Source organism: Macaca mulatta, chromosome 1 (assembly GCF_049350105.2).
Source record: "Macaca mulatta isolate MMU2019108-1 chromosome 1, T2T-MMU8v2.0, whole genome shotgun sequence".
NCBI lineage: Eukaryota > Metazoa > Chordata > Mammalia > Primates > Cercopithecidae > Macaca > Macaca mulatta.
Window position 1 is genome coordinate 62,462,993 of NC_133406.1, and position 24,473 is coordinate 62,487,465.

Sequence of the window (24,473 nt, forward strand, 5' to 3'; positions counted from 1 at the left end):
ACAGGGGTGGTCTCCAGTTGCCAGGTACCTGGCCCTGGGATGATTAGGGCAGAAGAAGGTTTCTTCCTGGGGTAGAAGCGCCAGATAGAGGTTTGGCTCTAGGTGGGTTAGTTGGCACATCAAAGGCCTGCTCCCACTGAGCCCATCGCTCTCTCTAAGAATTTGGCTAGCCTACGGAGGGGCAGTCTTTCTCCAGCCAGAAAGCTGTTTAAACATCAAAACATCGTAATACATATAGAAAGTTAAAAAGATAAACAATACACCCACGTATTCAGAAACTCTGGGGTGCGACTCAGCACTCTGTTTTCATAGCCTTCCAGGTGTTACTGATGCAAACCACAGTGTGAGATCCATCGCTCTAGTCCAAGAACTACTAGAAGGGCAGTCTTTGCTGAGCCATAACGTAGATCCTGTTAGCGCCTCTCCTAACTTCACCTAAGCTCCGGGGGTGCTCAGTGACTTTCCTAAGGTCGGATCAATTCAGCAGCTGTCAGCCACACACCAAGAGGCGGGCAGGCCCAGGGAGCTACTGTCCAGCCATGTCCAGCCCTGCACTGCAGGCTGTGTGCCTTTGGCCATGTCACTAACTTCTTTGTGTCTTCTCAGCAGAATGTGGGGACAGAACCTAACGATCTTGAAAGTTTCCTCCAGCGCTGCTGTTTCTTGATTCTCCTTATCACTCCTCAGCGTCCTTATCTGTAAAACAGCGATACTGCCCACCGTGGGATTATAGAGACGATGAAATGAGGTGATGTGTGCGGAAGCACTCAACACATCTGCTACAGGCTTGATAAATGTTAGCTGAATTTTAAATTATTCTCTTGTCCTTCCAATTCTGCGGAAATTCTCCTTTTTCTTCTATCCACCCCTACTCTGCTTACAGCAGGCCTTGGGGACCCTCTCCTCTCCAGGATCACCTGCTCCCCACAGAATTAGCATCCTTATACCCCACAAATATTATGGGGAGAATAGTCCCCCATATACTCCCTCAAGAATCTGGGGATGGAGGGGAGGACTGGAGTCCTCCTGGTTCTGCCACTAGTTTGCTGTGTGACCTTGGACAATTTGCTTAACCTCTCTGTGCTTCCGTTTCCATCTCTGTAAAATGATGGCTCTTCATAGCACCCACATCAGAGGGTCTTTGTAGGGATGAAATGAGTTAATGTGATGGGATTACATGTGATGGGATTCGAGCAGTGCCTGGCGTGTAGTTGTCTAGGTTAAACAGCACCTAAGTCTGCGGTGCCCGATAGGTGGAAGGCCTCGGACACAGTGCTAAGGCTGGCCCACCGGCCTCCATCCCTCTACTCAACTGCTTCCTGCTAAATCTCACTCCCTCTCCTGCTCCAGGCCTCAACCTGCTGCTCTGAGGATCAGCTTGGAACGTCTGCTCCAGAAGGAGGACCCTCGGGTTTCTTCACTGCCTGTCAGCAGCCCCTCTGCCTCCTCCCTGCCCCCGCCCCTCTCTGCCAGGGCGCCTCTGCCAACGGCTGGTTATTTATATCCCTGAGCAGCTGCTGACAGACAGCTGGGAGCTGGGAGGCGGCTGACAGGGACGAGCGAGGCAGAGATGACAGGGTTGTGGGCGGCGCTGTCACTCTTAGCAGGACTGCTGGGCAGAGCCCCTTCCCCTTCACCCAGGGAAGTCAGACTCAGACAGGCAGACGGGCCATCTGGGAAGGGGCACCTCAAAGAGCAGGAAGCCAGGGCTGTGAACCCCGGGGACGGGGAGGCAGCTGGGGTTGGAGGCAAGGACTTTGCCCTCGTTGACTTTTTCCAGAAGGGGTAGAAGCAGCTCTGGCTTAATTATCTGGGCACTTGCCCAGGGCATCTGCTGCTCACAAGCTGTATGACCTTGGGTAAGTCACAAACTCTGGGATTTGGGTTCCTCTGAGGAAAGTGAGATGGTTGAATGAGATGCTTGCTGAGTTCTCTTTCAACCACGTTGATGTAGAGGTTACAAACACAAACCCTGGAGTCTTTGCAACCCTGGCTCTGCCACTAGCTTGCTGTGTGACTTTGGACAATTTACTTAACTTCTCTGTGCTTCCATTTCCATCTCTGTAAAAGAGTGGTTCTTCATAGCACCCACATCTAAAGGTTTTTGTAGAGATGAAATCGGTTAATGAATACATGTGATGGGCTTCAAGCAGTGTCTGGCCTGTAGTTGTCTAGGTTAAATGGAGCCTAAGTCTATGATTCTTTGCATGTGTCCTCTTGCTCTAAGAAGGTAACTGATTGTAGTAGAAATATTAAGAGTGAAGGATGGGGACCTTTATATGTATATTGCCACAGAAAGGTGGTTTTATGGGCTTATATACCTTGTGTCATCAAATGGGTGAGCTGCAAACTGGGAAATGTTTAGGCTATGCCTATATTTATTCTGAGCCTGAGTCCTGGTCTTCTGACTTCTGCTTCTACCTGTAATCTCTGGGGACTGTTGTTTGCTCAAAACAGCAAAAGGTCAAAAGGTTGTTGTGCTCCTTTTCTGACTCCGTCTGTCTCTATCATTCTCCTTCTCTTTGCCTCTCCTGTCTTCTTGCTAACCCTTTGCTGTCCTTCTATTTTAAAAACTAATACCTGGTCTTGGAAAGAACAGAATCCCATGCATATAATTAAGTCCCTGGGCACAGCTGTGCTTACAGCACCAGCCTGGCCATCAGGGTGGGGTGGGGACTGAACAGAAATCTGGGTGGGAGCGACCTTGAAGCAGGGAGCATGTGATCCACCAGCTCTGAGCCCCACCACACGCTGACAGACGCACTGGGTTTGCAGCCACACCTCAGCTGTGCTGTCTGGGAGCAGTTGAGCTTGGTGTGGATGATGTCCGTTTCTCTCTTTTACTAATCTTGGCCTTTAGGAAAGGAATATCCCCGTAACAGAGGAGCAGAGAGAGGAAGGCAATGGAAGCTAACAGGTTACCATGGAAACCGGCTGAACACAAACTCTTAGTTTCAGCTAATACTTGACTTGCGAGAATACCTCCATAGCCACAACTTAAATGAAACACGCACACACCCCCTTTAAAAGAAGGATAAATGTTGACTCATTCCTCTCTAATCACAGCAATTAGGTTCTAACGTTGGAGTCCAGATGAGAGGTGAGGATGACATGAATCTGCTCTGTTTTGAAGAAGCCTCTTGCAATTCACTGTTCTCTTAGGAACCCAGAGCATTGGTTCCAACATCCTGACCTTGCCCAGAAGTCAAGCAGGGAGGATTATGAGTCCCCACAAGTCCCTTAATTCTTTGCTGTCATGAAGGCCATATAGACCTAAGTTAAGATGTCCGGTTTGAAAGAGTCATTGGCCAATCCCACAACACTGGAGAGAAAAGGAAATGTCGAAAATGGTTGGACATTTATTAAACATTTCCTGATCACCCACTATGTGCCAAGTGCTAGAAATTTAAAATGGTAATAAAAATAAAAAATCTTGTCCCTGTCATCCAGAAGCTCATAGCCCAGGCAGCAGGAGGTATGATACGAATTATCTGTTACTAATAATAAGGGATCTACATTTGCAAATGCTTTTCATATATGCATGAATATTGCATTCAAGGTGACCCCATGATGTCATGCTTTCTTGAGCGGAGAAAGTGAGAATTGGGGCGAGAGAGACAGAGAGAGAGAGAGAGAGAGAGAGAGAACTGATCTAAGACCATGTTTCCTAACACTCCTAGGCCTCCATATTTACACATGCCCCAGCCACAAGGCTGGCAGCTTCTCTCCTACCCTGGGGTTACTGCCTTCCTAACTCACAGGCTACCTCCTTATGAAGGGGGTCAACCTCGCACTGTGAAGCACTACCAGAAGCAACACAGTTGTTGTAAGATGCCCATTGGGAAGGCAGTTGGGGAAGGTGTCTTTCAAATGAGCCCACTGACTGTGCTTATCCTCCACACCCTCTTCCAGCAGTATCTCATTTAAGCAACAAGCAGCCCTCTAAACCCTATTTGGCATGCGAGTTACCTGGCTTCAGAGAGATTACAGGTGTACAAGGTCACACAGCTGGTCTGGGAAAGAGCCTGGATGCCCCCCACATAGGGCGCTTTCCCTCACTAGTCCAGACACGCAGATGTGGGATGGAAACATTGGCTTGCCAGGAGGTGTCGGCCTTGAGCCAATTAGCTCTCAGTCTGTAAACCCTCTTTCCCGCCTCCCGACAGCGAGCCCCAATTCCTACATTCTTTTCCCACTTCAAGGTTGGATTTCCGTCTCCTCTCCCCACGTTTGGAAAGTGTCCCTAATCACCAGAGAATCTAATTACCACTCCTTCTAAGTGAGTTCTCGGTCTCTGTTATGCAAATCTGGCTATAATTGTGTCAGGCAGGTTTTGTTGTCAGTTCCTCTTTCCTTTTCCCGCCTCTCCCCCCATCTCCTTTCAAATGGGAGTTGCAGGCTCCCCTCTTTTTATTGTAAAGGCCTCTAAGGTCCCCGGCTCCCTGAACCACAAATCGCCTGAATTACCCACTCGGGATCCCAGGAGCCACAACAGGCCCGCCTCAGGGCAAACAGAAGGAAAAACAAACAGCATTTAGTGGAATTTATTTTATTTCTTTGGAGATGCAAATCAGAAGGTTCCCAGTGAGCTCTGGGAACTTCTGTGTGGGGCGGGAGGAAGTTGGCTCTGTGAACAGCAGCAGAGTGAGGCCGCGGTGCAGCTGGAAGGGCTGAGGGCATTCAATGTGGGCCTAGGGGTGGGAGGAGTGGGAAGCCCCACCAAACCCTAAACCACTGCATTTGTTATTTTGTCTCGTTGAAAGTTTCCAGGCCCCTTCTGAGTGGAGGCTGTTAGGATACTCTGGCCTGTTTTCCTTGCAGCCTTGGCGGCAGAGTGAGTGCTTCCAGGGTTTCTCAGGGAGCCCCACACTTACTCCCTAGCCCTTGGGAAAATTCAGGACTGCCTTCCTTAGCTGCTGTCTCCTCCTGATCCTTAGCAGGCAGAGCAGGAGGTAGGGAGGCTCTGGTTTGAAAAGCAAACCCTTCTGTGCGTTCATTCATTCTGTCTCTCAACAAAACCTTAAATGCCTACTATGATACAGGCAATATTCTAGGTACACGGAATTAGACCTGAGCTTCCGATCTAGTGGATACATAAATAGATATAGCAGAGGAGATGGCAAAGAATGTTAAGAAGACCAACCAGGGCTGGGTGCAGTGGCTCATGCCTGTAATTCCAGCACTTTGGGAGGTCAAGGCGGGCGGATCACCTAAGGTAAGGAGTTCGAGACCAGCATGGCCAACATGGTGAAATCCTGTTTCTACTAAAAATACAAAAATTAGGGCTGAGCGCGGTGGCTCATGCCTGTAATGTCAGCACTTTGGGAGGCCGAGGCGGGCGGATCACCAGGTCAGGAGATTGAGACCATCCTGGCTAACACGGGGAAACCCCGTCTCTACTAAAAATACAAAAAATTAGCCGGGCAAGGTGGCGGGCTCCTGTAGTCGCAGCTACTCGGGAGTCTGAGACAGGAGAATGGCGTGAACCTGGGAGGCGGAGCTTGCAGTGAGCCGAGATTGTGCCACTGCACTCCAGCCTGGGCAACACAGCGAGACTCTGTCTTAAAAAAAAAAAAGAAAAAAAAAGAAAGAAAAGAAAAAGACAAACCAGGATGAAGGGGATGTCAAGTGATGGAGATGGTGCAGTTTGGCAGAGCTCTCTGATAAAGGGACGTTGGAGCAGAGCTCAGTAAAATGTAAGGCTGGAGGTCTAGGCCTGACTCCACCTGGCAAGCTAAGGTTTCTAACCCAGATGTCCTCCTGCTTGTCTGGGACCAGGGGGAAAGTTGAAGAGCTACAAACCTGCTCTCTGGGAAAAGAACTTCCCAGACAGAGGGACCCCAAGAGCACAGGCCCAGCTGAAACTGCCCGAGTGTTCAGGAACAGCCAAGATCTGCATGGCTGGAGTGAGGTGAATCGGGGTGAAGTGGGAGGAGAGATCAGAGCTCATGTAGGCCTTGGGAGTCATCTGCGGGCCTTGGATTTTGCTCTGAGGTCATTGGAGGGTTTTGAACAGAGGAGTGACTTGACCTGACATTTTATAAGGACAATTCTAATTGCTATTTGGCAGACTGTGTGGGGCAAAGCTGGAAACAGGGGACAAAGTTCAAGAGATTTGCAAACACAGTAGTCAGAGGGCCTAGGTGGTAGCAATGAAGGTGGTAAGAAGTCCTCCAAGCCAACAGGTTGCCTGCTGAATTGTATGCATGATATGAGAGAAAGAAAGGATTCAAGAATGATGCTCCAGGTTTAGCCTTAGCAATTCCTGCTGCCATTTACTAAGATAGGAAAGAATGGGGACGGGAGCAGCAGGTTGAGGGAGGGCATCAAACTTCTGCTTTGGAGATGTTAGGTTTGAGGTGCCTGTTAGGTATCCACACGGCGACACCAAGAAGGCAGTTGGAAACTGGAGTCTGGGGTCTGGAAGAAGAGGTCTGGGCTGGAGATGTAAATTTGCATACAGATGGTACTTAAAGTCGGGAGGTTGAGGCAGGAGAATCACTTGAAACCAGAAGGTGGAGGTTGCCGTGAGCCGAGATCACACCCCTGCACTCCAGCCTGGGCAACAGGAGCAAAACTCCATCTCAAAAAACAAACAAACAAACAAACAAACAAAAGATGATACTTAAAGTAATGAGAATGGATAAGATTACCTGGAGAGTGAGTACTGGTAGAAACAGAGATGGTCTAAGACTGAGCCTTGGCACTTCACTCGCTATCTAGAAGTTCTTTCCGGCAGATCTTGGTATAGGAAAGAAATTCATTTGGGTAAACTGAGGCCTGGGTTTTAAATATGCTAACTCCTCCCTACAAAATTCCCAGCCTTCAGGACCTCAGATCCTTGAGAGGTGAACTGAGGCACCACAAGGCCATTACAGGAAAGGAAGACAGAGTACTATTTCATGTGTGACCTGGACAAGTCACGTATTCCTCCCTAGGCCTCAGTGGTCTTTGTAAAAGGAGTGGTGAACACTTGGTGTCTAACGGACCTTCCAGCTTGCTTGCATGCAATGAGTTTTAACTCCAGAAAGTCTGGTGCACTCAGCAATTGTGACTGGCCTTGACAGATGGTTGGGTTGCTGCCTCATTCCCCTCATCTGGCTCTCGTTGTCTACCATACAAAGTTGATCCTCGCTATTCATGGATTCTGTATTTGCAAATTCTCCTACTACCTATAATTTATAACTCCAAAACCAGTACTTGTGGTCTTTTGCCAGTCATTCGTTGACATGCCCAGAGCTTCAAAAACTTTAGCCCAATGTGCTTGTTCTTAGCTGATGTCAAAACCAGGCTCCATTCTGCCTTCTTGCTCCAGCTCTCACACTGTAAACAAGTGTCCTTTTCATAGTCTATTTAGTGTCATGTTTTTCCCATTTTTATGCTTTTTATTGGTGATTTTGCTGTTTAAAATGGCCCCCAAGCATAGTGCTGAAGCGCTGTCTAACGTTCCTGAGCAGGAAAAGGCTGGTATAGCCTCACAAAGAAAATACCTGTGTTAGACAAGCTTCATTCAGGCATGAGTTACAGCACGTCTGGTTGGCCATGAGTTCGATGTTAATGAATGAACAATATATAGTAAATAAAGTGTCTTTAAACAGAAACACACACAAAACAAGGCAGTGTATTGATTGGTTGATGAAAATGGTATGACCAGAGGCTCATAGGACCCTAACTCTGTATTTCCCCTTGGAATAATGCTTCAGTATTTGCTAATTCAGTATTTACAGTGATTTATATAATGTAGCCACTGCAATGTGTGAGAATTGACTGTATTAACTTGTTTTTTCAACCCCAGTATGCACACACGTAAAGTAGTTTCAGAACCGCTAACCCATACCTCTGTGAGGAACAAATTTACTTACTACAGTACAGTACTTGTGTAGAGTTCTTTCTGTTTTTGTTGTGTAACAAAAACCACGTTCAGTACAGTTCTTGTCTTTAGTCTTATAGCATCCATTCAAAACTGTTTTCTGAAGTTACTTCTGTTAGTTATTTTCTTTTCCATCTCTTTCAATGTTAAGTATATGATTTATTTGTATTACGGTTTTATTTCTTAGTTTGTATTCCATTTTGGGTTCCCCTAACATTCAGGTCAATTTTTAAAAATTTCCAAACAGTAAAATTCACTTTTTATGTTATATGGTACAATAGGTCTTGACAAGCATAGAGTTATGAATTTACTACCACAATCATGATAGAGAACAATTCAATTACTCCAAAAATTCCCTTGTCCTGCCTCTCTATAGTCAGCTTCTCTCCCCACCACTAACCCCTGGCAACCACTGATCTACTTTTTGTCCCTATAGTTACGCCCTTTCCAGAATGTCATATAGAAGAAATCATGCAATATTCAACTTTTTGGGTCTGACTTCTGTCACTTAGCAAAACGCATTTAAGATTCCTCCACGTTGTTGTGTCAAGCAGTAGTTGTCCGTTTTCATGACTGAGTAGTATTCCACCCTAGCACTGTTGGAGGCACCACAGTTTGTTTATCTATTTGCCAGTTAAAGAATATTTGGCTTATACCAGTTTTTGGTAATTATGAATAAAACTGCTATAACCATTTAGGTAGTGGGTTTTATGTGAACATGAGTTTCCCTTTTTCTTGAGCAGGTGGGATTGTAGTCATATGGTAGGTGTTTATAAGAAATTGCCAACTTGTTTTCCAAAGGGAACTGTATCATTGCATTCCCACAAGTAATGAATGAGAGTTCCAGATGCTCCACAACCTCACCAGCACTTGGTATTGTCAGCTGTTTTTATTTATTTGCTATTCTAATAGATTTGTAGTGGTGTCTCAATGTAGTTTTAATTGAACATTTCTCTAATGACTATGATGTTAAACATATTTCCACATGCTTATTTTTCATTTCTATATCTCTTTGGAGAAGTGCTTATTCTAATCTTTTGTCCATTTTTTTTTCTAGTGGTGTTTGTTTTCTTATTGTTGAGTTTTGAAGATTCCTTCCCCTCCCTTCCTTCCTTCCTTCCTTCCTTCCTTCCTTCCTTCCTTCCTTCCTTCCTTCCTTCCTTCTTTCCTTCCTTCCTTCCTTCCTTCTTTCCTTCCTTCCTTCCTTCTTTCCTTCCTTCCTTTCTTCTTTCCTTCCTTCCTTCCTTCTCTCCCTCTTTCTCTCTCTCTTTCTCTCTTCAGAAAGAGTCTCACTCTGTTGTCTAGGCTGGCATGCAGTGGTGATCACGTCTTGTTGCAGCCTTGAATTCTTGGGCTCAAGGGATCCTTCCGCCTTAGCCTCCCAAGTAGCTGAAGCTACAGGTGTGTGCCACTATGCCTGGCTAATTTTTATTTTTGTAGAGATGGGAGGTCTCACTATGTTGTCCAGGCTGGTTTCAAACTCCTGGAGTCAAGGGATTCTCCTGCCTTAGCCTCCCAAAATGCTGGGATTACAGGTGTGGGCCACCACACCTGGCTGAGGTGTCTTTAGATATTTGTAATTATTTAGTGATTTGTAAATATTTTCTCCCCATCTGTGGCATATTTTTTTATTCTCTTAACAGCATCATTTGCAGAACAAATTTTAAATTTTGATAATATCTAATTTATCTTTTTTCTTTTATGAATCATGCTTTTGGTATTTTATCTAAAAACTCCAACTAACTAAGGTCTCAAAGATTTTCTCTTATGCTTTCTTCTAGAAGTTTTTAGTTTTACATTTTACATATGATTCACATGTAAACTGATGCATTTATTTATTTATTTATTTAGAGACAGAGTCTCACTCTGTTGCACATGCTGGAGTGCAGTGGTATGATCTCGGCTCACTGGAACCTCCGCCTCCTGGGTTCAAAAGATTCTTCTGCCTCAGTCTCCCGAGTAGCTAGGATTACAGGTGCGCACCACCACCCCACTGGCTAGTTTTCTTGTATTTTTAGTAGAGACGAGGTTTCGCCATGTTGGCCAGGCTGGTCTCAAACTCCTGGGCTCAAATGATCTGCTCACCTCAGCCTCTCAAAGTGCTGGGATTACAGGTGTGAGCCACCACACCTGTATAAACTCATGCATTTAAAATTAACTTTGAATTAATTTTATAATAACTTTGAGAGGTTTGAGAGTCATTTTTTTGCCTATATTTGTCCAACTGTTCCAGCACCATTGTTGAAAAGACTTACCTTTAAGTGGTCTTTTTGCATCAGTTAAGAAAACAGATTGAGTTCCACAAGGAATTGAAATGGTAGAACCCTAAAAAAAGCATATGGAAGGTGAGGGGATCAGAGAGATGGTCCATGTACCAAATAATTCACCAGCTGTGATAATTTACGAAATGAGAGGTGGTCAAGAGGACCTAAATCACCTAGGACATTACAGAAATCAAGGTGAGGCTTTGTACGTACTGCTCACAAGTCATTAAATGAAGAGAGGGTTGTTGAGCCAACCTTAGGCAGATCTTCAGGGGAAGAATGAGCCTCCCTGACATTCCCATGCCCGCGGCAGTGAGGTTCATGACGTCCCAGGGCTCTGGCTCCTTGGAGTGGTGGGGTGAGGTGGATGCTGCAGCCTGGGCTGGAAGCCAGAGTGACTCATCAGCCCAGGGTGAGCATCTCGGGGGGATGTTGTTTTGTTTGCTCTCGCAATGAACCCCATTACAATAATAGCACCAAGGTGTCCTGGTGCTTTGACTGTTCTCTCCCTGGGCTCCTAATGGAGATTGACAGGATCTAGAGTCCAGGGTAATTCTATTGTCAGTTTCAGCAGCCTCCTGCACCTCATTAGACAAAAGCAGAGAGAAATGAGAAAAGAAGGAATGTCAGCCTCAGAACAGAGGGGGGCCTGCTAGAGTAAGCAGCTTTCAGGAGATGACAAGGTAGTGAGGAAATTATCTGGGCTTTCCAACTGGCCCCTGTAGGCTCTAGGTGGGAAATTGGGACGTCTGTGTCACAGCTCTGCAGAGCAGAGCCAGCATGAATGGTTCAGTTTCAACAGCAGTCCCTTTTCTTTAAGGGACAGAATGAGGGGAGTGTAAGATGACATCTTTTGTGTTGTCAGCCTTTGTGTTAGAGACTCCTCCTGGTGGTGGGGCCTAGCAGGGCAGGTGTTTCTGGGTGGCTTGGGTTTGAGTGGCAAGTGGATGGTGTCAGGGGTCAAAGCCTTATTACATTTATCTAGACCTTTAGGATTTCACTCAGGATACTGTATCCAATGTATAGGGAGAGAGAATCCTAGGCCTACAGGAAAGCCAGAATCCTTCATTGTCCCACACTATATCTTGTTTCCCAGCCTTGGCCAGAAGCACACAAAGATTTACATAGATAAACACGTAGCATACTTACCTTAGTGTGTTCAGGCTGCTATAGCAAAAATACCTTAGACTGGGTAATTTATAAACAACAGACATGTCTTTCTTATGGTTCCAGAGGCTGGAAAGTCTAAGACGAAGGCACAGGCAGGTTTGATATCAGGTGAGGACCACCCTCTGCTTCCAAGATGACAGCTTCTTGCTCATGTGTTGGAAGCGGCAAGGTTGCTCCTTTCAGTCGTTTTTATAAGGGCATCAATCTCATTCAGGAGGGCACAGCCCTCATGACTTAATTACTTCCCCAAAAGCCCCACCCCTTAATACATGACATTGGGTGGTAGGTTCCAACATGGATTTTGGAGGGAAACCAACATTCAGACCATAGCAACACCCAACGCTTATACATACAAGCTCATGTACAAATACACACAACACTAATGCTTCTATTCATACTTTTTTTTTTGTTTTTTTGTTTTTTGAGACAAGGTCTCACTCTTTCACTCAGGCTGGACTGTGGTGGCTTGATCATGGCTCACTGCAGCCTCAAACCTTGGGCTCAAGCAATCCTCCCACCTCAGCCTCCCAAGTAGCTGGGGGCTATAGGCATATGCCACCACATAGCTAATTTTTAAAAATTTATTTAGAGACAGGGTCTTGCTATGTTGCCCATGGTGGACCCAAACTCTTGGTCTCAAGCGATCCGCCCATCTCAGCCTCCCAAAGTGCTGGGATTATGGGCATGAGCCACTGAACCTGGTCCTCATAGGTAATTTTAAATACACAGATCACTAGACCAGACGTGTGCCAGTTACACATACAAACAACACACACAGGTCCATGCTGAAGGCATTTGGCTACAGAGTTTTTGTGGCTTATGACATCAGCCCCTTTGCTTTCTATTTACATCTTGGATATACACCGCTCACACACACATTCACACCCACCCACCATTCTCACAACGCACAGCACGTACTCAAACACCCAAGCCACAAACCTGTTCACATATACACAGTCTGCAGTCACATTTGCCAAACATACATGCTTCTTCTATTTCCACCACTTGTGAAAGTTCTTGACCAGTTGTGGTCATTCGGATGCCTGCCCATCCTGTGTGCGTACACCTATGTGTGCCTCTCCCACACACTTGCAACAGGCCAAGCCAGCGTCTGTACAGACTAGCAGAGCAGAGAGTGTTTTCCATCTTTTTCCTGTCATTGACATGCAACACCTGTCCTGTCTTTAGTTTTTTGCACTCTGGCTTCGACTGAATTGAATGCCAGTCTGCCTGGCACAGAGCCCAGTGCAGCAGCCTAGAAGCAATTGTCCTGTGGGCATAAGCCTCCAAGAGCCCAGAATGGGTGCATGCCAACTCTGGAAGCACCATCAAGGAAAGAGGCCTCTGTAGGCGACCTCCCACCCCTCATCAGTGCTCTGGAGGGCCATGGGATGAGTCAGCACATGGCAACCTCTTTTCATCCCTGCCTTTCTTCTCCTCAAAATTCTGGTCATTTGGGTGTTCAAGGCCTTTGCCAAACAGAACGAGTGAGGCTTGAAAGAGATACTAGCTTAGAAAATCCACCATCAGAGTCTGGGCCATTGAATTTTCCATTAGCCTTTGCTTGTGCATTGCTGTAGCCTCATATCTAGAACAAGTCTGAAACAGTAAACCTTAACTGAATAAATACAAGTGTATGTTAGCCTATGAAATAGGACTAAATCTGTTTTGTCTTTCAGGACTATTTATAAATCATAAGGAGCAATGCAAATACCTTATGAGGAATTTTTGCTGTTATTGTGATCAACACCAGGTAGGTAAATCATTTCCTTCCCCACTTCCCACGTTTCTGTCCTTACCTACTCCCAGCACCTTGAACTAGCTGTCACTGAGATAATGATACTAGTTACCATTATCGAGCACCTGTTCTGCTCCAGGTACCATACTAAACACTTTACAAATATCTCATTCTATCCTCACAACATCCTTGTTAAGTAAATATTATTGTCTGTATTTTATAGTCTGGGAATTTGAGGTTTTCAGGGGCTGAGCAGCTTGCCCAAAGTCACACAGCTAATAGACAGCAGAGATAGGATTTGAACTCAGGCTTCTCAAACTCATGTAATCCTCACTCCACCAAGCTTACATTCAGCCATAGAATGCAATTCTATCCATATATCTATTGTTTAAGCCTAAACCCCCTTTTCCATCTATGTCCATCTCAATTTTAAACTGTAAACCAGGCTATAAATCACAGGAATCATGTTTATTGAATTCATTTCATAGTGTTCAGCATACTTCCAGGAAGTAAGCTATATGTAGGTTTCCTTTTTTTTTTTTTTTTTTTTAAATAATGGTTCCATAAATTTCACATTGTGTCTGAAGCTAAGAGACTTAAGTTCTAGCTTTTTTTCTTAGAAAAGAACAAACTAGGCTGGGCGCGCTGGCTCAAGCCTGTAATCCCAGCACTTTGGGAGGCCAAGACGGGCTGATCACGAGGTCAGGAGGTCGAGACCATCCTGGCTAACACGGTGAAACCCCATCTCTACTAAAAAATACAAAAAACTAGCCAGGCGAGGTGGCGGGCGCCTGTAGTCCCAGTTACTCGGGAGGCTGAGGCAGGAGAATGGTGTAAACCTGGGAGGCGGAGCTTGCAGTGAGCTGAGATCTGGCCACTGCACTCCAGCCTGGGCAACAGAGCGAGACTCCATCACAAAAATAAAGAAAAGAAAAGAAAAGAAGATAACAAACTATAAAGAGACGCAGTCTGAAGGGAAAACAAACTGTTTTTCACTACAGCATACTTCTGTGACCAGATGCATGGAGGCTTTTCCCCACACACCAAGAAATTCTCCAGCAGACACCAACTGGGTGTCCTATAATTCAGTTCCGTTCTCACACCATCTACTTGCAGTGAGAATCGGATCCCACAGCTGATGGCTCAGTCCTACAAGACTGCCCCCAGTTCAGGTGCCAGTTGCAAGACTAAGGTTGTGACCTGTGCTTTTGACCAACCAACTATAAGTTGGGGTTTCCATGACTCCCTCCTTGATTTCAATGAATTTGCTAGAGCAGCTCACAGAATACTTACTTTACATTTACCAGTTTCTTTTAAAGGATATGATAAAGGATACAGATGAGCAGCCAGATGGAAGAGATGCATAGGGCAAGGCATGTGGGAAGGGACGCAGAGCTGCCATGTGCCTTCCGGAAGATCCACCCTCCAGGCACCTCCACAGGTTCAGCTGTCTGGAGCCTCCTGAACCAAGTTTTCTTTGTTTTTATGAAAGCTTTATGACATAGGCCTGACTGATTACATCATCGGCCATAAAGGATCAACGCAACCTTCAGCCCCTCTCTCCTCTCCAGAGGTTCTAATCATACTGTGGTCTTTCTCGTGACCAGCCCCCATTCTGAAGCCATCTTGGGGCTCCCAGCCACCAGTTTCCTCTTAGCATCCAAAAGACACTCTTTTGTCAGAGATTACAAGGGTTTTAGGAGCTGTATGCCACGACCAGGGACAGAGACCAAATCTGTATTTCTTATTGCATCAGGATAAAACACCTGGGTTTGAATCCAACACCATCACCTATTAGCAATGTAAATTTGCTCTTGTCATATTCTCTTTCTGGACTCAGTTTAAACGTTTGTAAAATGAAGTTCTGGATATGATGACCTCTTGGGTTCCTTCCAAACATGACTTTTCAACAGTCTGCTGTTTTACGTGCTACCAAATGGGAGTGGAGCTCTAAAATCATTTCATGCGCTCACAGAGTGGGCCACTCTCACAATGCCATCTCCTGTCCCCTTGCGTGCACTGTCTCTGGTGGTCTGCTCCTGAGAAAGTACACAAAGTCAGGATGCAAAGTCCTCTCATTGGAGAATGAAGACACCCTTCATTCTGGTGTTGGTTGTGCGGAGCTTCCCAGAGCTGTTGTCAGTCACCTCACCCCAGTGCCAAACACTTGATGTGCTGAATACTCCCACACTCTTAATAAGCTTGTGTTAGGAATAAAACATAGTCCAGGGAGATGATTGAAGGGCTGGGAGAAGAGGGCTGTGGAGGGACGGGACCAGCTGAGGATGTGGGTGGTCAGACTCTCCTAGATTAACAAAGCCTCCAGATGCCTGTTGACAGAAGGGAGGGAGACAGGTTCTCACTGATAGGAAGACAGCAGCAATGCAAGTCCGACTCATGCGTCCATTTCCTGTCATCAGCAGGTGCTTGGTAAGACAGTGTCACTGTTCTGGAAAGAGCTAGCCTGGGAGAAGGAGTCAGGATACTAGACCTGGCTGTGAGGCACTGGATGACTCCGGGCGAATCATTCACCGCCCCCCAACCACCGACCCTCCGGAACCTTGGTGTTCCTGTCTTTATGCAATTAAGTTCTTTGACACCTCATTAATCTGGAGGCGGTGTCTCCAGGCGGTGTCCAAAGAACGCACACCATAGAAATGGCTACATCAAAGCCTTAGTCTCCAAATACATCTCTTCTTGTTCAAAAGCTTCTTGGAACAGAAGCAGACCTGACCCTCCTCCTCTTCTGCACCCCATGATGTCCACCCCCTGCTCTCTGTCATTCTCCACTCTCTACTTGCCTTCTGTCTCCCTTGTGAATCTCTTGTAAATGGAAGTCCTGGTCCCAGCAGCATGCTGGTAAATGTTTAACAAACAGCTTTGAGACTGGGGGGAATGCCTGGTTTGTGGAGCTTGCCTACTGCCAATTGTAAATACTCCTGCCATGACTAATTTCAAGATACCAAATATGACATCATTGAATGCAGAGCCAGGAAAACAGTCACAGTAGCACACTAATGTGTAGCATTTTTACCATACACATGGAACAGGTGTAAATGACCTCAAGAACACTGATAATAAAAGATAGTCAAAGAATTAGGAATTGATAACATTAGAGTATTTATTGCCTTTCCTTTTAATATCATTTATTAAATTATTATAACTTTATGTAATTTACTTTTCAATAATGGTGTGTTTAACAACTGGCTTATTAAATTCCTGAGAAATGCTTGGTCCTCCCCTTTAGCTCTTTCCAGATGAGTCTGTACATCCCCAAATTTGCGGGAGTACATGGCTGAGGCCCTTGCTGTGGGAAGCCTCTCGGGGAAAACAGGAGCATTTATTTCTGCTGCCATTTGTCTCCCTTTGTTAACTTTAGTTTCTCTTTCTGTTATATAAGATCTTCCTTCTAGATTCTCCTGCCTTTGTAAGGATAGTATTGAGAGAAATGAAATCAGGGCAGTAGTAACACCTTGCGTCTTATGGAATCTTCCAGTTTACTAAACCCAAATCTCATTACTTCTCACAGCAATTCTGTGAAGTATGTGGAGCAGTGAGTTGCAGATGAACTATTTTACACCAGGTTGGCAAACTGTTTCTGTAAACGGGTAGAGGCTGGGTGCCGTAGCTCACACCTGTAATCCCAGCACTTTGGGAGGCTGAAGCAGGAGGATCGCTTGAACACAGGAGTTTGAGACCAGCCTGGACAACGTGGTGAAACTCCAACTCTACAAAAGATACAAAAATTAGTCAGGCATGGTGGTGCACTTCTGTAGTCCTAGCTACTTGGGAGGCTGAGGTGGGAGGATGGCTTGAGCCCAGGAGGTCGAGGCTGCAGTGAGCCAAGATTGCATCACTGTACCCCAGCTTGGGCAACAGAGTGAGATCCCGTCTCAAAAAAAAGTTAAAATAAAATAAATAAACAAATAAAGGCATACAGACTAAATACTTTAGGCTTTGCAGACCATAAGGTCTCTGTTGCAACTACCTGGTTATTACTGAGTGAGAGCTGCCACAGATAATATGAAAACAAAGGAGTTTGGCCATTTTCCAATAAACTTTATTTATGGACTCTGAAATTTGAATTACATATAATTTTACATCTCACAAAGTGTTATTCTTCTCTTGATTTTTTCCAACCATTGAAAAATATTTTTAAAAAACCCATTAACTCACAGGCCATATAAAAACAAGCCCTAGGCGCCTTTCTCCCTTGGGCTGTGGGTGGGAGGTTGGCGGGGGGCGGTCCCTGTTCTTCTCAGCTAAGGCTGGAGGCCAAGATCAGCCCTTGAGGACTGTCATCAGAACTGCCTTGTTTTCCTGCCTCAGACGTGAAAAACAAAAACAAGCCATAGGCAGAATTTGGCCTATAGGCAACAAAAGAGGAAATTAAGCTTCAAAGAGAACAATGACTTGTTCAAGTTCATCTAGATCGGCAGAGTTGGTCCTGGCATGGTTCCAGGTCCCAACTTTCCACTAAACCCACCTGCCACAAAAGGTGCCCTTCCTGCTCCTCAACACACCTTCTGGGCCCTGCAGGTGAATTCTCCACTGGGGGCCTTCTATAGCCCGCTAAGTGCTTTTGGACCACTTTCTCTTACTGCTCATTTCTGTCTCTTTAAGTGTGGTGAGCCTTCCCATGCATCAAAGTAAAAAGCAAAAGACATTTGGACATGTATAGTCAGGCAATTTGCTCCCCCTCCATTAAAGCAGAAAATAAAGAGCTCACTGTCTTTACGACTGTTGATTTTATGATTCTGTCCTATTTTCTCACAGGTATCCTAAATTTCCACCAAGCAGGGACTGCCTGTTTGTTATTCTGTTTCTTCAAATATCTAGTCCAGCAATCTTCCTGCAGGACACTTGGGAAAGAATTCAGTGACTAATGATTAAGCTCCCCTCCAGCCTGGCATTGTATAACAAGAAATGGGTGTGACCCACCTGTGTGATTTATTTCCCCTCAATATGTTATTACGAAAAATGCAAAAATTCAGAAGAGTTTAAAGAATTGCACAGTGAACACCCATATGCCCACAATCTAGATTCTATAACTAACATTTTGCTATATTTGCTTTACCCCAAATCTGTTCATCTATCCATCCACGTGTTTTCTTCTGTTGTTGACACATTTCGAAGTTGCAGACATTGGTACGCTTTAACCTCTAAATACTTCAGTATCATATTGTTAATTGGAGTTCAATATTTGTTTATGCTTCTTCTTATTTATTTTTTGACCTGGTGGAAACGTGAAAGACTCTGGAGGCTGCCTCCAGAATATAGATCCCCACCCACTCCACTGACCCCTGAAGACTTTACTTGGGCATTTCTTTCCTTATAGCCTTTCCAAGGCTTTGGCAATCAATGCAAATACCCTTGGTAGAGATCACTCATTAAGTCCACTCAGTGGATGCTGGAATAGCAGCAACAGCCTTCAGTCAGGCCTGGGTTTGAATCCCTTTCCACTCTGTCACTCACAGTTGTGTGCCCTTAGGCAAGTTTTTTTTTTTTTTTAAATTTCTCCAAGCCTCTTCGCATGTAAAATGTGGCTAATAATAACTATCTTGTGATAGTAATAGTGAGGACTGCAAATTCAGAACTACCTGTAAATGGTAGCGCGGTAGGATAATAAGCTAGAGATAGTGACCATGTCCATTTTCCTGACTGTGGGCTTGACACAAAAGAATGAGAGCTACTTCCAACTTCACCCCAACTCCATTCAGGGAAGACCGTCCTAGCTGCGTGCTGGACTTAGGCTCTTCTCATGCAGGTGGAGTTAAAGGCTTCTCTGTGCTTCCACTGTAATTTAAAAAGACAAAACAAAACAAAGCCCTCCTTACCGTGCTGAGGAGGATTTGGCTCCACAAGAGAGCGGAGGTAGGTTGCTGCTTGACAGGAACTGGGGAGTGGGTTGAACTGTGGGGCAGAATGTAGGGGAGTGAGTGAAGAGGCGGGATGTGTGGGGGTGAAGACCTGCGCTCGATGCCCACACAGCCACCCAGGACACAACAGAGCCTTTTCTGGGGTCTGGGGGATGATGGCCAAGTTAGCATGGAGGGGAATAGATTGTGAACAGCCTGATCTCCTTGAAGGGACCCAATAGGTTCAGACAATGAGCAGAAGCCTTTCTCCAAGCTCTGCAAATTGAGTGACCACCCTGTTAAATAAAAAAATTGGCCAGGCGCAGTGGCTCACGCCAGCACTTTGGGAGGCCGAGGTGGGTTGATCAGGAGGTCAGGAGATTGAGTCCATCTTGGCTAACACGGTGAAACCCCGTCTCTACTAAAAATACAAAAAATTAGCCGGGTGTGGTGGCTGGCGCCTGTATTCCCAGCTACTCAGGAGGCTGAGGTAGGAGAATGGTTGAACCCGGGAGGTGGAGCTTGCAGTGAACCGAGATTGAGCCACTTCACTCCAGCCTGAGCAACAGAGCGAGACTCCAGCTAAAAAGAAAAGAAAAGAAAAGACAAGAATTATCCAAACACGTGTTAAAGATGGCAAGGCAGACTTTATTCAAGGGAGGCCATGGCAGTAGGTATAGGGGCCACTGCGAAGGCGTCTTGTGGTAGGGGAGAGAGATTAGGCTCAGTTTCAACTCCAACAAGGGCAAGTGGAGATTTGTAATCAACCAATAGTCAGGGCTGGGGACAGAGGATGGAAAATTACTACGAAGAAACATCAAGGGTAAGAGGTTTCTGGCTAAACTGACTTGACAGGATCATTGCCGAATGAAGGCAGAGGTGATAAAATATTGAGGGTAGTCAGATAACAAGAGTGGGGAAATTTCACTAACCTGACTCAGCAGGATTCTTGCTCAAACTGGATTCTGAAAGGACATGGGGAAGCCCAAGGTCAGACCTCATCAAGCAGAAGACTCAGAGGCACCTGACTAAGGTTTCAGTGCGAAGAGAGAGTCTGTCATTCCAAACACTCAAACCACCTTAGGGAGCATGTTGGAACATCCTACTAGCTGGGTAGGTGGGATCTCAGAGTCATATCTCATTTGGAAAATTAACAATCCATCTCTGCAGCATTCAGTCTTTCTTTTTTCTTCCAAAAAGTCTGTGTCTTGACAGGTGTGCCAATGGGCAATTGTCACACAGTGGGAAGGAGGCAAGGACTCTAGACGTTCTTCTACCAGCAGGTTTCAGAGACAGACCTGAGTTCCCAGAGAGGAGACGTGTGGCTCATAGTGCCCACCACCCCTCTGTGGGGAGGAAGAGAGCCCCAGGATGAAGCCAAATGGAGAGGGGAGAGCAAGCCAGGAAACTAGAATCTGGAATCCCTTCACCTTCCAGCCAAGCCAAAGACAGCTTCTCCTGTTCCCACTCCTCTCCCAATCTGCTATTTCCTGTAGCCTGTCTGCTGGAGAGTAAAAAGACAAATGGAGCGTGAAAAAAAATTCTGCAAAAATAATTACAGGTTACAACAAATCAAGTGGAAGTGTGTAAATAGCCTCAGGCAGGTAGCAGAGTCAGGGTTCTGCAGCTTAACACCAGCCCTCCCATAGCAGCTCCAGAGTGAGTCCCAGTGACCTGAGACTGCAAAGGAGCCCTGGATGTGATGTCGGAGGATCTGGATGTGAGTCCCAACCCTGTCCTAACCGACTGTGTGAATCTGGGCAAACGCCTCCACTCTTCCTAGCTTCGTTTCATCACCTATAAAGCCGAGATTTTGATTGGTACCTACTCAGTATATCTCATGGGCGGTTGAAAGTCAAAGGAGGTAACAGATGCAAAAGCGCTTTGGAAACTGTATAGTGCCAGACAAATGGAGCATCTTTTTACCTTCTGAGTATCTTTGGAATCCATCCTCCTCTCTCCATCTTTCTCACCAGCTCCAGCCCTGTCTCACCTGGGTGGGCGCAATGGCCCCCTGCTGGCTGGCCTGTATTCACTCTAATTTCTCCAGTCGGCTTGCAGCCAGCACGATCTTCTAAAAGCAGAACAAAGTCTGATCACGTACCTTGGGTTGTCTAATCCCTGAGAACTGGAGGGAAAAGTGGAATTGAGGGCTGAGGGTTAAAGGTAATTTGGATTAAGAGAAAGGGATAGAGCTGCAAAGAGGGGTGGGAACAAGGTTACACCAATTCACCAAGTATTCATGGGGGATGCTGTGCTTGGTATTGTGAGGGGATGTGAGTCTATTATAGTCTCCTGTCCTTGTGTTGCTCAACAATTCTTGGGAAGACAGAGTTTGCAAAGAGAAAACTGTCGTCCCAAAGACCACCAGGCTGGCTAGGTGTAGAAGGGAGAGCTTTATTGGCATTACCAGTTTGCAAGCCGGAAAGAGAAAGTCTCCAGTGTGGACTGAAGGTGCTGTCTCTTCAAAGAGGAGGAAGACAAGCTGGGTTTTATGCCTAACAGTGCTGGTATCATATATATTCAGCAGGTTTGGGGGGGAAGCTATACGTATTCATGAAGGGAGATGACACATGCGCAATGGGTAAATAGATATGTTACAGACATCCCGTGTTCACTTTGGGGCAGGGTGTTAGCATTAAAATTTGGCTCTTTACATCAAAAGGTGAACTATAAGACACAAAGACAGTCTGTGCTCAGCTTTTATAAGCTGCCAAAGCTGGCTTAAAGTCTGTAATTGCTTATCAGAAAAGAAGGCCAGCCCTCTGTCCAACCAGAGTTATAGTGGTCTGAGTTTTAAATCAGCCTGCTAGCTCCTGTTGTTAGGGAATTTAGCAATGGCATGGTTTTTCTTATAGTTGTAGGAATTTAGAAATTTGCCATGCCAGCCAGGCCTTGAACCCTCCACCTGTAGGTAACTTTGTTTCCTTAAACTTAGGGTCTGTCTTAGGTGATATAGTGGTGTATATTTTGGCCTCTTGGATCACAAAACAAATAGAGTGAAAGTAAATGCAAAACTGTGCTTCTAATTGTAAAATTGTCTGTTGCAGAAGCTCAAGGAAGTTCATGGTGAAGCCCCGATTTGAAACAGGACCTTGAAGAGCAAGGTGACTACAACACGGAGGGAAGGATGGACTTCGGAACAGGGGACCGGCTTGGGCTAAGATGTAGGGGCAGGGGGCACGAGTGTAGGGAATATGTGGTGGAGAGAAGGTGCCAGCATGAGAGGGAGCTGGCTGGACTCTGCTGGATTGCTGGCTGGGTGGTGGAGTCAGGTGAGGCAGGACTTCAAAGTTTAGCCTGAGGCAATGAGATCTAATTTCGGCTAAATGTAGATCATCTGATGAATTATTGATTTGCTTCAATGGACAATTTCATAGCTCAGAAGTGGAAGAAGCAAGGAAGAAATGCACCACCCTGAACTTAACTCTGACCAGCCCCAGGGAATGCTTGTTGGCAATAGAGTGACCAGGGAGGGTCCATAGAGGAAGTGACTGTGTCAGCCTGGAGTGGGTCACAGCAGGTGATGGCACCTTGGATATGGCAGGTGCTAGTGCTAAGCTTGAGGAAAAGGCATTGGAAAAGGCCTGCCTGGGAAAACTGAGAGATCAGTCCCCTGGCTGGAGACTTAGGAATGCCACAGGGAAGTTCCCAGAAAGAAGAAAGAGGCTCTGAAAATGGAAATCTGCCATGCAGTCACAAATCATTTCAAAGAAAGAAAGGCACTCCCTCTTCCTTACTTCCTCTCTCTCTCTCTCTCTCTCTCTCTCTCTCTCTCACACACACACACACACACACACACACACACACACACACGTTCTCTGCTCCTCGTGTCTATCATTAGGCATTCAGGCAGTTAATTCTCCCAGACACATCACTGAGAGTGCCAGGAGTCTTGTAGAGTTGAAAATGGGTGTTGCAAGGCTCATTACAGAATCCCAGAGAAAGAGGATAAGGGATTTCCCCTCCCTCAGCCTCTGAAGGAGTCCCTGCACTTCCATTTCTACCCACCCTGAAGGCCCCGTCCCTCACCCAGCCCACAGCCCCTGGCTCCCCGCCCTCCTCTGACTCTGCTCCAGGTCCATGGTCATGCCCACCCCAACTGGGTCCCATTTCATGTTCCTAATATGAGAAAGATCCTGAACCCCATACCCTTTGGAGTAAAGAGGGTAGAGGGGCAAGGTGGCAGGGAAACAGCCTAGAGAGAATCCCAAACTGACCACACCACCTCCCTTTCCCATCAGCTCTAGGCCAGTGTGGCTCACAAGGAAGCTGGGTGGTGTTTCTCCTCCCCTCCCACCATTGTGAAGTATCTTCTTGCTGCTAGAGTGCAGCACCTGGTACAGAGCGTACATTTCAGTGCTAAGTGAATGAGTGAATGTTCGAAGTGCTTATTGAACACCCATCCTGTGCCAGGCATTATCCCGCACCTGAAACGTCTTAGTAAACCAAAGTCATAAGAATTCCTGCACGAGTCACATCCACATTCTACTGAGGGTGAAGGCCAATGAGCCATGCACACGATAAACCAGTGCGTTAGATTCTATGCCGGGAAGTGTTAAGTGCTTGGGGAAAAAATAGAGCAGACTAAGGGGGATGGGGGAAAGAGGGTGTTGCAACTTTAAATAGGGTGGTCAGAGCAGGTGTCATTGAGGAGGTGACATTTAAGCAAAACCTTGAAGAGATGAAGAAGCGCTGCAGGGAGTGTGAAGAATAGGAGTGAGGACCCTAAGGCGGGAGGAAGCGTGGCAGGTTGGAGACACAGCGTGGAAATGGTGTGACTGGAGCAGGGACATCGAGGGAGCTGGGATCAGAGAGGAGCAGGAGTGAGTGGGCAGGTCAAGCTGACTTCCTCAGAGGTCTTCCTTGACCACACTTGATAAGGCGGCCCCCTCGCCCAGCATTCTCCATCCCTTTACCCGCTTTGTTTTCCTTATTACACCCGCACCGCCATCCGGTGTGTTCTGTTCTGTTCACACTGCCTGCCTCCCTAAGGAACGATGTAAGGTTCGTGAAGGCAGGGGCTTTACCCATTTGTTACCTGCTCTATCTAATGTCAGAATGGCTGGTGAGGGTGAAGAGGACAGGATACCTTCCACACCAGAGGCTGATGAGGAGCTGCAGCTCCTCATTCCTTGACTGGAGGAAACCCTTCCTGACACAGGCTGATTATTGTCATCATGAAGGGAAATCTATAGTGGTAAGCCACAGGGCTCTTTCATTGGCCTTGGCTGGTTGAGAGCAGGGGTGAGCTGTACAGGCAGAGTCTTCTGTGAGGGTGGTCCCTGGATCTTCCTCACAGGCAGGCAGATGTTTTGCTTTCATTTGTTCAACAAACATTTGTTGGGCACCTACTATCTGCCATGCACTCAGCTTACCAACTTAGGTTAGGTGGAGAAGGGAGGGACAGTTGGGATAATGCCACCCTAGCCCTATCCAGGCCCCTCCAGGTCCCAAGCTTCATTGGGCACATGAGTAGCGTATGCCAGGTGCATGCCAGGCCTTGGGAATGCAAAGATGAACAGCACAGTGCCTGCACTCAATCAAGTTGCTGTCATTATAGTAGTAGATGT

General features: G+C 46.2%; 1 long non-coding RNA gene and 1 other non-coding gene across 2 annotated transcripts; both read left to right on the forward strand.

Moving 5' to 3' along the window:
- The first annotated feature begins 1,725 nt into the window (after positions 1-1,725).
- On the forward strand, positions 1,726-23,353 carry LOC114680133 (uncharacterized). The gene is made up of 4 exons (XR_003732192.2): positions 1,726-1,859; positions 9,722-9,845; positions 12,984-13,057; positions 21,951-23,353. It is a non-coding gene; the product is annotated as an uncharacterized LOC114680133 (long non-coding RNA).
- On the forward strand, positions 17,244-17,377 carry LOC114675171 (small Cajal body-specific RNA 20). The gene has a single exon (XR_003726272.2).
- Positions 23,354-24,473: the final 1,120 nt, after the last annotated feature.